The sequence below is a fragment of the Chiloscyllium punctatum genome, chromosome 47 (genome assembly GCF_047496795.1).
Source record: "Chiloscyllium punctatum isolate Juve2018m chromosome 47, sChiPun1.3, whole genome shotgun sequence".
In the NCBI taxonomy this organism is placed as follows: Eukaryota; Metazoa; Chordata; class Chondrichthyes; order Orectolobiformes; family Hemiscylliidae; genus Chiloscyllium; species Chiloscyllium punctatum.
In genome coordinates this window covers 34,559,793-34,570,499 of record NC_092785.1, presented here as the reverse complement: position 1 = coordinate 34,570,499, position 10,707 = coordinate 34,559,793, and the positions used below count along the sequence as shown (strand labels likewise).

The window sequence follows — 10,707 nt, the reverse complement described above, 5'->3', positions numbered from 1 at the left end:
TAAATATATTTACAAGTTTGGAACAGGCTTTAAAGTTAGTCAAGCATGAATTGATGAATTGGTGTTTGAAGTTGTGGGGAGCTAGAAATATTGCAATATTTCTTTAAAAAAAGAAAAAGGGGAAGAACGTAATGACTTATCCCCTTCGGGAGGTACCAATAGGGGACAAAGAGATTGGGTTTGTAAGTGTCCCCCTCAGCAGTGGGGAGGTCAGAACATTTAAAAAAGAAATGAAGGTCCTGGTTGAGGATCTGGTAGGGTTGTCTGAACAAATTGATCAATTTTTGGGGCCCAGTCTGTATACCTGGGCTGAGTTAATGTCTATTTTGAATATACTATTTACTGGGGAAGAAAGGGGACTTATGCGAGGAGCAGCCATTAAAATATGGGACAGGGAATATCCCATTGGAGATGGGGCTGCTGGACAGGGAGAGACGAAGTTTCCCCTCAGAGACCCCCAGTGGGAAGATCAAAATCCGGAGCATAGAGAAGAAATGAGGGAATTGAAAGACCTGATTCTAAAAGGAATAAGAGAGGCATTTCCGAAGTCACAGAATTTGACTAAAGCCTTTGAAGTTAGACAGGAGAAAGATGAGACTCTTTCAGCTTTTTTGCAGAGATTAAGAGACTCAATGTGGAAATACTCCGGAATGAACCCTGAGGACCCAGTGGCACAGGGTCTTTTGAAAGTCCATTTTGTGACAAAGGCATGGCCAGACATACAGAGAAAGATACAGAAGATAGAAGGGTGGAGTGAAAAGCCATTAGATGAATTGTTAAGAGAGGCACAGAAAGTGTTTGTAAAGAGAGAGGATGAGAGACAGAAACAGAAGGTGAAAATGATGGGAGCTACGGTTGGTGAGGTAGTTCAGAAAAGAATGGAACCAATAGTGAGCAACTGGAGCGGTGGGTGGCAGCATGTAGGACAGAGAGGGAGAGGGAGAGGGAGAGGGAGAGGGAGAGGACAAGGGGGAGAGGGAGAGGGAGAGGGAGAGGGAGAGGGAGAGGGAGAGGGAGAGGGAGAGGACAAGGGGGAGAGGGAGAGGGAGAGGGAGAGGGAGAGGGAGAGGGAGAGGACAAGGGGGAGAGGGAGAGGGAGAGAGAGAGGGAGAGGGAGAGGGAGAGGGAGAGGACAAGGGGGAGAGGGAGAGGGAGAGGGAGAGGGAGAGGGAGAGGACAAGGGGGAGTATTTGACAGAGGGTTCGAGCGACAGGGGCAGAGCTGGAGGTCTCCACGGGCAGGATGCTATTATTGCGGAAAGATAGGGCATTTTAAGCGGGAATGTCCGGCTCTGAAAAGGGAAGAGAGGGCAATTCCGCTTATGAATTTTGATGAAGAATAGGGGTGTCAGGGGTTCCTGCCCTCGGGGGCCCACCAGGAACCCTTGATAAACCTGAAGGTGGGACCCTATAGGGAAGAGGTAGTCTTCCTCGTAGATACGGGGGCAGCACGGTCATCACTGAATTTTAAACCAAAGAAAGTAGAAATGTCAACACGGTCAATTACTGTTTCAGGGGTTAAAGGGGAGGGATTTACTGTTCCAGTATTTGAACCTATGATGATAGAAGGTCCTAAGGATAAAGGCACAGGGGAACTGCTGTATATCCCTGATATAGGAAGTAACTTACTAGGGAGAGATTTAATTATCCTCTTAGGACTGGAGATTGGAATTCAGGAAAAAGAATTAGTTGTCCAAATGGCAATGTTGACAGAGGATATGGAGAGAGAGATAGACCCGATTGTATGGGCTAGAGAAGGGAATAGTGGAAAACTACAGATCCCCCTCTTGAAATAAATTTAAAAAGGAAAGGGGACGTTGTCTGTGAGCGACAATATCCCATTTCCATAGAAGGTAAACGAGGACTGCAGCCAGTAATTGAAGGATTGATTCGAGATGGACTGTTGGAGCCATGTATGTCTCCTTATAATACCCCAATACTACCAGTGTGAAAATCCGATGGAAATTATCGATTGGTGCAGGATTTGAGAACATTAAATCGAACAGTACAGATCAGGCACCCAGGGTGCCAAACCCCTCTACGTTATTAAGTGAGATCCCTCATGACCACAAATGGTTTAGTGTGATAGATTTAAAGGATGCCTTTTGGGCTTGTCCCTTGGCAGAGGAAGATAGGCATTTGTTTGCCTTTGAGTGGGAAGACCCTAAGACAGGACAGCAACAGCAATACCAGTGTACTGTGCTTCCCCAGGGGTTTACGGAATCCCCGAATTTATTTGGACAGATGTTAGAACAAGTATCGGAGAAATTTAGCAGCCCCAAGGGGACTACCCTGTTGCAGTATGTAGACGACCTCTTAGTAACAGGAAAAAGAAGAGAAAGAGTAGTAGAAGCCACTAACAAATTATTGAATTTCCTGGGTCAGCAGGGACTGCGAGTATCTAAAAACAAACTACAATATGTGGAGCAAGAAGTGAAGTACTTGGGACATTTAGTTAGTGAGGGAAAGCGAAAGATAAGCCCGGAACGGATAGAGGGAATAGTGGGAATGCCACTGCCCAGCACTAAAAGGGAGTTACGCAAATTTTTAGGTCTAACGGGTTATTGCAGATTGTGGATTGATTCCTATGCACTGGAGACTAAGAAATTATATCTCAAACTATTAGAGGGGGGAACCCAAATGTCTAAGTTGGGATGAGGAGGAAAAAGAACTAGTTGAGAAACTCAAAAGAGATTTGATCCATGCCCCTGTGTTAGCCCTACCTTCCCTAGATAAACCTTTCCACCTCTTTGCTACCGTGGATAAGGGAGTGGTTTTGGGAGTATTAACCCAGAGGTGGGGGAAGGGATTAGTACATGAAGAATTGATTAAACGGGTCTTGGAGTCCCTATTACTTCCCCGAGAAATAGCAGTAGTGCATGTAAATGGTCATCAGAAAGGAAATGAACTAGAGGTTAGGGGAAATAGATTAGCCGATGAGGTGGCTAAGGAAGCAGCCCTGAATCCACAAGAAGTGGCGATTCATTCCCTAATACCTACTGTCCCAGGTCCTCGGGAAGCTCCTATATTTACTGAAAGTGGAGAAAAAGAATTGAGAGATTTAGGGGCTGTAAAAACAGCAGACGGGCCTTGGAGGTTACCTGATGGAAGGGAAATGTTAAACAAAATGATGATGCGAGAGATTATGGCCGTCCTACACCAAGGCATTGGGGAGTACAAGCAATGTGTGATTTAGTTCTTAGGGAATATGGATGTAAAGGAATGTAAACAATTGCTAAACAAATATGTGAGGGATGTATCATATGCAGAAAGGTAAATAAGAAAGTCTTGAGAAAACAGACCCCGGGAGGAAGAGACCCAGGACTGAGACCTTTCCAGAGTATACAAGTAGATTATACTGAACTCCCCAGGGTAGGCAGACTAAAATATATGTTGGTCATAGTAGATCATCTATCTGGTTGGGTTGAGGCATACCCCCTAGCTACTGCCACTGTGAGTGGAGTGTCTAAAACAATATTGGACCACATAATTCCCCGATATGGGCTAGTGAACCGTATAGACTCCGACCAAGGAACTGACTTTACCTCTAAAGTGTTACGGGGGGGGGGGGGTAATGAAAGGGTTGGGAATTTCCTGGGAGTTCCATACTCAATGGCACCCGCCATCATCGAGAAGGGTTGAGAGAATGAACCAAACACTCAAACGACAGCTCTCTAAACTGATAATAGGAACCAGACTCCCTTGGACCAAATGTTTACCGATAGCTCTCTTGCGAGTACGAACAGCCCCAAGGAAAGATTTGGGACTATCCCCCTATGAAATCTTATTTGGATTACCTTACTTGGGAACGAATGGAGAATTGCCAATTCCCGAAACTAAAGGTTTGTTTTTAAAGAAGTATATACTGGGTTTGTCCTCCTCTTTGTCTTTCCTAAGGAAACAGGGTTTATTGGCACAGACTCCACCCCTTGAATTCACCGTTCATCCCATCCGGCCGGGCGATTGGATCTTAGTAAAATCATGGACAGAGATTAAATTGCAGCCGGACTGGGAAGGGCCGTACCAGGCTCTTTTGACGACCGAAACGTTAATAAGGACAGCAGAGAAAGGCTGGACTCACTACACTCGGATCAAAGGGCCAGTGGACCCTCCAGTTGAGGAAGAAGTCTGGACAGCCGAATCAACGCAAGATCCGCTGAAACTCAGACTAAAGAGACTTTGAGTAACTGATTATACAGTGGCGACGCGAGCGCGGGATTATTTCTGTAAGATTGTATATTAAGTCTTTTTGTGCTTCAGCATGATGTTTAGAATACTGGGAATGCTGCTAGAGATATGATGCTAGCTCTCTTAGTATTGGCATTTCATCAAATATCATTTTCATATGTATTATTAACGGTTCCTGAATCTGATAACCCACAAGTAATAGACGCTGATGTATGTAGCTTAGTAAATTGTGGGGATGTAGATAATCAGAGACAGTATCGCAGCTCTGAGATACATCTTAAGTCCTATGGGGATAGCCTTGGGGATGGTACTTAGTATAATGGTCTCGTCACAGTACACCAGACCCCCTTCCGACCAGCTCGCGATTGCCCTGATAAAAAGTGTAACCCAATATACCTAATGATAAGGAAAACCACATGGCACGAAACAATCCTGGGTGGGGGGGGGGGGGGGGGCACCTATGAGATACAATGAAATGAAATGCTTAGGATAGAAATGAAAGCAAATGGGAAGGATTTCTTGGGCTATTGTTTTTGAATTAGTGTAGGACAGGGAAAACGGGTAGAACTACTGAGTAATAAGATACAATCTTTCACCCCTCCCGATGATCCTAAAGTAGTAAAATTTATAGAGGTAAAGGACTTGAAACAGACCATTGAAATAGAAACTGGGTACGGGGATGCAAATGCCTGGGTTGAATGGGTAAAGTATACTGTAAAAAGTCTGAATAAGAGCAATTGCTATGCATGTGCCTCCGGTCGGCCAGTGGCCCAGGTGGTTCCCTTTCCGCTCGGGTGGAAGCGAGACAGGAAGGGCATGAAATGTATGATAGCCCTGTATCAGGATGAGACTGCATGGAATGATAGGAATTGTACCTCCCTATCTCTGATGTTCCCTCCCTTGGAGAAGAAAGATGTAAAAGTTCCCCCCCTGTTTTCTGCCGCAGTTGGAAATCACACATCGTGTGTGTAGACGAGGTACAAGTCAGTCGAAAGATTTGGGGGAGCTGAAACTATGTACAGAGATTAAGAATGTCACCGAAACGGAGAAGGGAGGGAACTACTCAGCATTAAAGGTTCCCCGAGCGGATCTGTGGTGGTACTGTGGAGGCAAAATATTGAGACCCACGCTATCTCCAGATTGGAGAGGGATATGTGCAATTGTACAATTGGCAATTCCATTTACCCTGGCATTTGAGAAGGAAAACAAAGGAGGGAAAAAGGGAAGGGGTAAGAGATTACTGTTAGACACTTCTTTCGATGACAGGATTTATCTTGATTCGGTAGGACTCCCTAGGGGGCTACCTGATGAATTCAAGGCTCGTAACCAGATTGCAGCAGGCTTTGTGCCAGCTCTCTTTTGGTGGGTAACAATTAATAAAAATGATCATACCCTGTATACGAGGGCTCACCCAAAGGTTGATTGAAACAGCCTTGATGAAATAGATGCCCCTAAAAGGGAATCAGGTTGAAGGACTTTATCGACTAAATAATGAGCAGATGAGTGAGACCAAGATGGATGAAATCTCTGGGATGATGCTTGCGAATTTCGGGAGCGATGCTTAGAAATAAAATATTTGCAGAAGATAACAAATGGTAATTAAAGAAAGAGGGGGAATTGTGGGATATGGTGGATTAATGTTACTTCTGCAATTATGCAATTCCATCTTACAAAGGAGGTGAACTCACACCAGTGTGTAATTGTTTTAGCCAAGAGCTGAGTCAACAAGAATGGAAACAATGTGGAGGAAATATATAATTGTTTTTGTATTAGCTAAAACTCTATGTCAGAAGGTAGACATTATGGGCAAGTAGATAAGATGTTGTGAGGGGATGAAGTTAAGCTAGATACGCCTGTACAAACAGTAGGTAGAAACATGTGCTTCCCACTTTTACAAAAACACAGGAACAAACCCCAATTAAAAGGGTCATAGGGATCAGAACGGCCTCGGGAAAGACACAGATGAAGGGGGTAGATAATGATGAAGAAGGGATATGCCTAACAATGACCTATAACAGGGTAAGGTCAAACAGCCTTGTGAGACCAGAAATAAGCATTTTATCACAGACAAGGCCGGATAAGGCAAGAGGCAAACAGGGGTAATGGGGGCCGGTCTTAGGGAAGTGGACGATGTAAGCAGGGGAGGGAGCAGTGTAAAACAATAGACATCAAATCATATAAATGTTATGTATGAATTGAATTTAGTGTGTGTATGTCCCTTGCCTTGAGAAAGGGACATCACACCCACTTGCAAGTGTAAAATAAATGGCACTACTGATTCAGATCTTGTCTCGGACTGAAATTATTGAAGTGAGTGGGCTTTCTTTCTCACAATAGGATGATGAAGAAGGTGTTCAGTGTATTTTCCTTTATTGGCTAGAGCATTGAATATAGGATGTGGGAGGTCATGTTGCTGTACAGGACATTCATTAGGCCACTTTTGGAATATTGTGTGCAATTCTGGCCTGCCTCCTATCAGAAGGGTGCTGTGAAACTTGAAAGGTTTCAAAAAAGACTTACAAGGATGTTGTTAGGGTTGGAGGATTTGAGCTACAGGATGAGGCATAAAAGGCTGGGGCTGTTTTCCCTGGAGTGCCATAGGCTGAGCGGTGATGTTATGGAGATTTATACAATCATGAGGAGCATGAACAGGGTAAATGAACAAGGTGTTTTCCCTGGAGTAGTGGTGTCCAGATGTAGAGGACATTGCTTTAGGGTTAACGGGGCAAAAATTCAAAGGGGGCTAAAGAACAACTCTTTCATTCCCTGTAATCTGTTTTGCACTGCCTGAAACATCAACTGTGTTTCTCCTTCCACAGATACCAGTGATTAATGCCAAAGCCCTGTTGCTTGTGGAGAGGGTGATGTTTGACTTTCTTGTACAGCTGCAGTTTGTGTGGTGAAGGTACTCCCACAATGTGGTTAGGTAAGAGATATTACAGAGTATTCATTACAGCAACAGTGATTATTTGAAGGTAATGTCCAAATCAAGAACAGTTTGTAGTTTTATCATCATGCTTATAATTTCACAAAAATATTATTGGGAACTTTAGACATAAGGTCAGAGACTGATGATATTAGGTCAGGTGACCAAAAGCATTGCCAAATAAGCAGGCTTTGAGGAATGTCTTAAAGGAGGAAAGCAGACCTGTGAGGTTTTGGCTGCGAATTTCAGAAAATGATGCTTTGGCAACTGTAAAAGCAGCCACACAGGTGAAGTAATGAATTAATAGATCATTGGGAGTCTCGAACAGAATGGGTTGTCGAGGTCTTCACGGAGGTCTGATGCGGCAAGCTAGGGATGATCACAATCAGGAATTAAATCAAGGGTCAGAATTTTAAATTGAGGGATGTGGGCCGGATGCTGGCAGGTGGGACGGAATTGGGTTGGAATATCTGGTTGGCATGGACGGGTTGGATTGAAGGGTCTGATTCCATTCTGTACATCTCTGTGGCTCTATGTTGTTGATTATGAATAGGAGCCTTGTGATGGATCAACAAGTTTTGGTACGAGGGAGTACTTGGGCAGCAGAGATTTAGTTTTTCTTAAGATTACAGGGAGATTGAATGTGGGAAGCTGGCCAGGAGTGTGTTTGGATACTGACGTCTGGAGATAACACAAGGTGGATGACAGTATATGAGCTGAGACAAGGGTAGAATCAGCTAGAAATAGTGATCTTGGAGTGGGACTGGGCTGTCACCCTCACCTCACCTCTGGGATTCAGCTGGTTGTCAGGTTGTGAATCAGGGCGGTTACACAATCGGGAGCTGAGTGACCCTGGTGGAGCCTAAAATGAGTGTCACTCAGCTGGCTATTGCTGTGCAGATGCTGCTTGATACCCCTGTTGATGACATCTTCCATCACTTTACTGCTGATCGAGTGTGGACTGATAGATGGAAATTGCTTGGGTTGCATTGCCCTGTGTTTTTGTGCTGAACATCCCTGGGCAAGGTTCCACATTGTCGCTAGATGCCAGGGCTGGAGCAGTCCTTAGCTTGGTGGGTGGCAAGTTCTGGAGCTCAAACCATCAGTATTATTGCCAGAATATTGGTAGGGCCCGTAGCCTTTGCACGACTTAACCATTTCTTGATGTTATTCACACTGAATCAAACTGGCTTAAAACTCACATCTGTGATGTTGGAAATCACTGGAGAAGGCTGAGATGGATCATCCCACTTTGCACTTCTGGCTGAAGATTGCTGCAAATGCTGTCATCTTATCTGGTGCGTGGGCGTGTGAGACCCCTTCACCGGTAAGGGTGGGGATATCTGTGATGTTTCCTCCAGTGAGTTATTTAATTGTCCATCACCGTTCACAACTGGGTGTGGCAGAACTGCAGAGCTCCGATCTGATCTATTGGTTGTGGGATCGTTTAGCTCTGTTGCTTGCTGCTGATGCTGTTTGACATGAAATAGCTTCAGGAAATGGTTTAAGTAGAATCCAAAGAGATCAAACAAATATATCACAGACAAAAGATTAACTGGACCAGAGAATAGGACCCCTTAAAGATTAACGAGGCTGTCTATGGAACCACCAGGGGTGGGAAAGATATGGAAATATTTCACGTCATTTTTACTGGAGAAAGATATGGAAGCTCGAGAGTTTGGAGAAATAAACAGAGAGAACTTGAAAAGTATCCATGTTACAGTGGAGGTGTTACTGGATGTCTTGAATTGCATCAAGTTGAATAAAGCCCTGGGACCTGATCAGATGTATCCCGGAACTTTCTGGAAATCTAGGGAAGTGATTGTTGGGCCTCTCCTGAGGTATTTGTATCATTGATAGCGACAGATGAGGTGCCATTATTTTAAAAAGGTGGTAAGGAGAGGCCATGGAACAAGAAAATAGTGAGCCTGAAGTCAGTGGCAGGCAAGTTGTTGGAAAGGATTCTGAGGGACAGGATATCCATCTATTTGGAAAAGTAAGGAATAATTATTGACTGTTCTCAATGTGGCTTTGTACGTGCACAATAGTGTCTCACTAACTTGACTGAATGTTTTGAAGTGACAAAGAAAATTGATTAAACCAGGCTGTGAACGTTGTTTATATGGACATTCGACAAGATTCCACAAAGCAGACTGGTTAGCAGGGTTACATAACATGGAATGAAGGGGAACAAGCCATTTGGGTACGAAACTGGCTTGATGGTAGGAGACAGAGGGTGATGATGGAGATTTGCTTTGTGGACTGGAGGACTGTGAGCAGCAGTGTGCTACAAGGATCAATTATTGGGTCCTTATATAAATGACTTGGATGTGAATATATGAGATATGGTTAGTAGCTTTACACAAGACACCAAAATTGGAGGTGTAGTGGACAGCGAAGAAGGTTAGTTCAGAATACAACAGGATCTTGATCAGATGGGCCAGTGGAGCAAGGAATGGCAGATAGAGTTCAATTGAGATAAATGTTAGCTGTTGGATTTTGGAAAGACAAATCAGGGCAGGACTTATACACTTACTGGTAAGGTCCTGGGAAGTGTTGCTGAACAAAGAGACCTTGGAGTGCAGGTTCGTAGTTCCTTGAAAGTAGATTCACAGGTAGGTAAGGGAGTGAATGCAGCGTTTGTTATGCTCTCCGTCATGTTGTTGCTGTACAGGACATTGATTAAGGCTCTTCTGGAATTCTGTTTTCAGTTCCAATCTCCCTGTTCCAGGAATGATGTTGTGAAACTTGAAACATTTCAGAAAATGTTTGCAAGGACTTTGCCAGAGTTGGACAGTTTGAGGGCAGTGCATGTTTGGAGTGAGCTGCCAAGGGAAGGGGTGAAGGAGAGTACAATTACAACATTTAAAATACATTGATTAAGCCACTTCTCGAATTCTGTTTTCAGTTTGATTTTCCCTGTTCTGGGAAGGATGTTGTGAAACGTGAAAAGATTTACAAAAACGTTGCCAGGTTTGGAGGATTTGGGCTACAGGGAGAGGCTGAATAGGTTGGGGTTAATTTCCCTGGAGAGTCCAAGACTGAGAGGTGACTTCATGGAGATTTATAAAATCACGAGGGGCATGGATAAGGTGAGCAGACGGGGTTCTTTTTCCTGAGGTTAGATGGGTCCAAAACTGGAGCACATGGTTGAGAGGGCAACGATTAAAAGGAATCTAAGGGCAACGTTTTCAAGCTGAGTGTGGTGTGTGTATGGAATGAGCTGCCAGATGAAGTAGTGGAGGCTGATAAAATCACAACATTTAAAAGGCATCCGATTGGGTACGTGAACAGGAAGGGTTTTGATGGATACAGGCCAATAGCTGGCAAATGGGACTCCAGTAGTTTAGGATTCCTAGTTGGCATGGATGAATTGGACCGAAGTTCTGTTTCTGTGCTGTATATGTCTATGACGTTAATAAACTAAGATGCATTCCTCTTTTGTGGAGAGCAAGCTGAAGCACAGATAATTGTCCTTGGAGCTGAGAAGGTGAAGCAGTGATTTTGACCTGGTGCAGATTTGGTTCCAAGGTCTTGAATTTGAGGAGAGAGAGGAATTGTTAACACTGTCATAACTTTTAGTAACTACTTTCA

The 10,707-nt window shown here is 44.1% G+C and overlaps 1 long non-coding RNA gene across 5 annotated transcripts in view; it reads left to right on the top strand.

Moving 5' to 3' along the window:
* Window positions 1-7,010: 7,010 nt before the first annotated feature.
* Window positions 7,011-10,707, top strand: part of LOC140468573 (uncharacterized) — a 30,618-nt gene continuing 26,921 nt past the window's right edge. For all 5 annotated transcript variants that reach the window (XR_011955702.1, XR_011955697.1, XR_011955699.1 and 2 more), the window contains exon 1: window positions 7,011-7,113. This is a non-coding gene — a long non-coding RNA (uncharacterized lncRNA). The remainder of the gene's footprint in view (window positions 7,114-10,707) is intronic.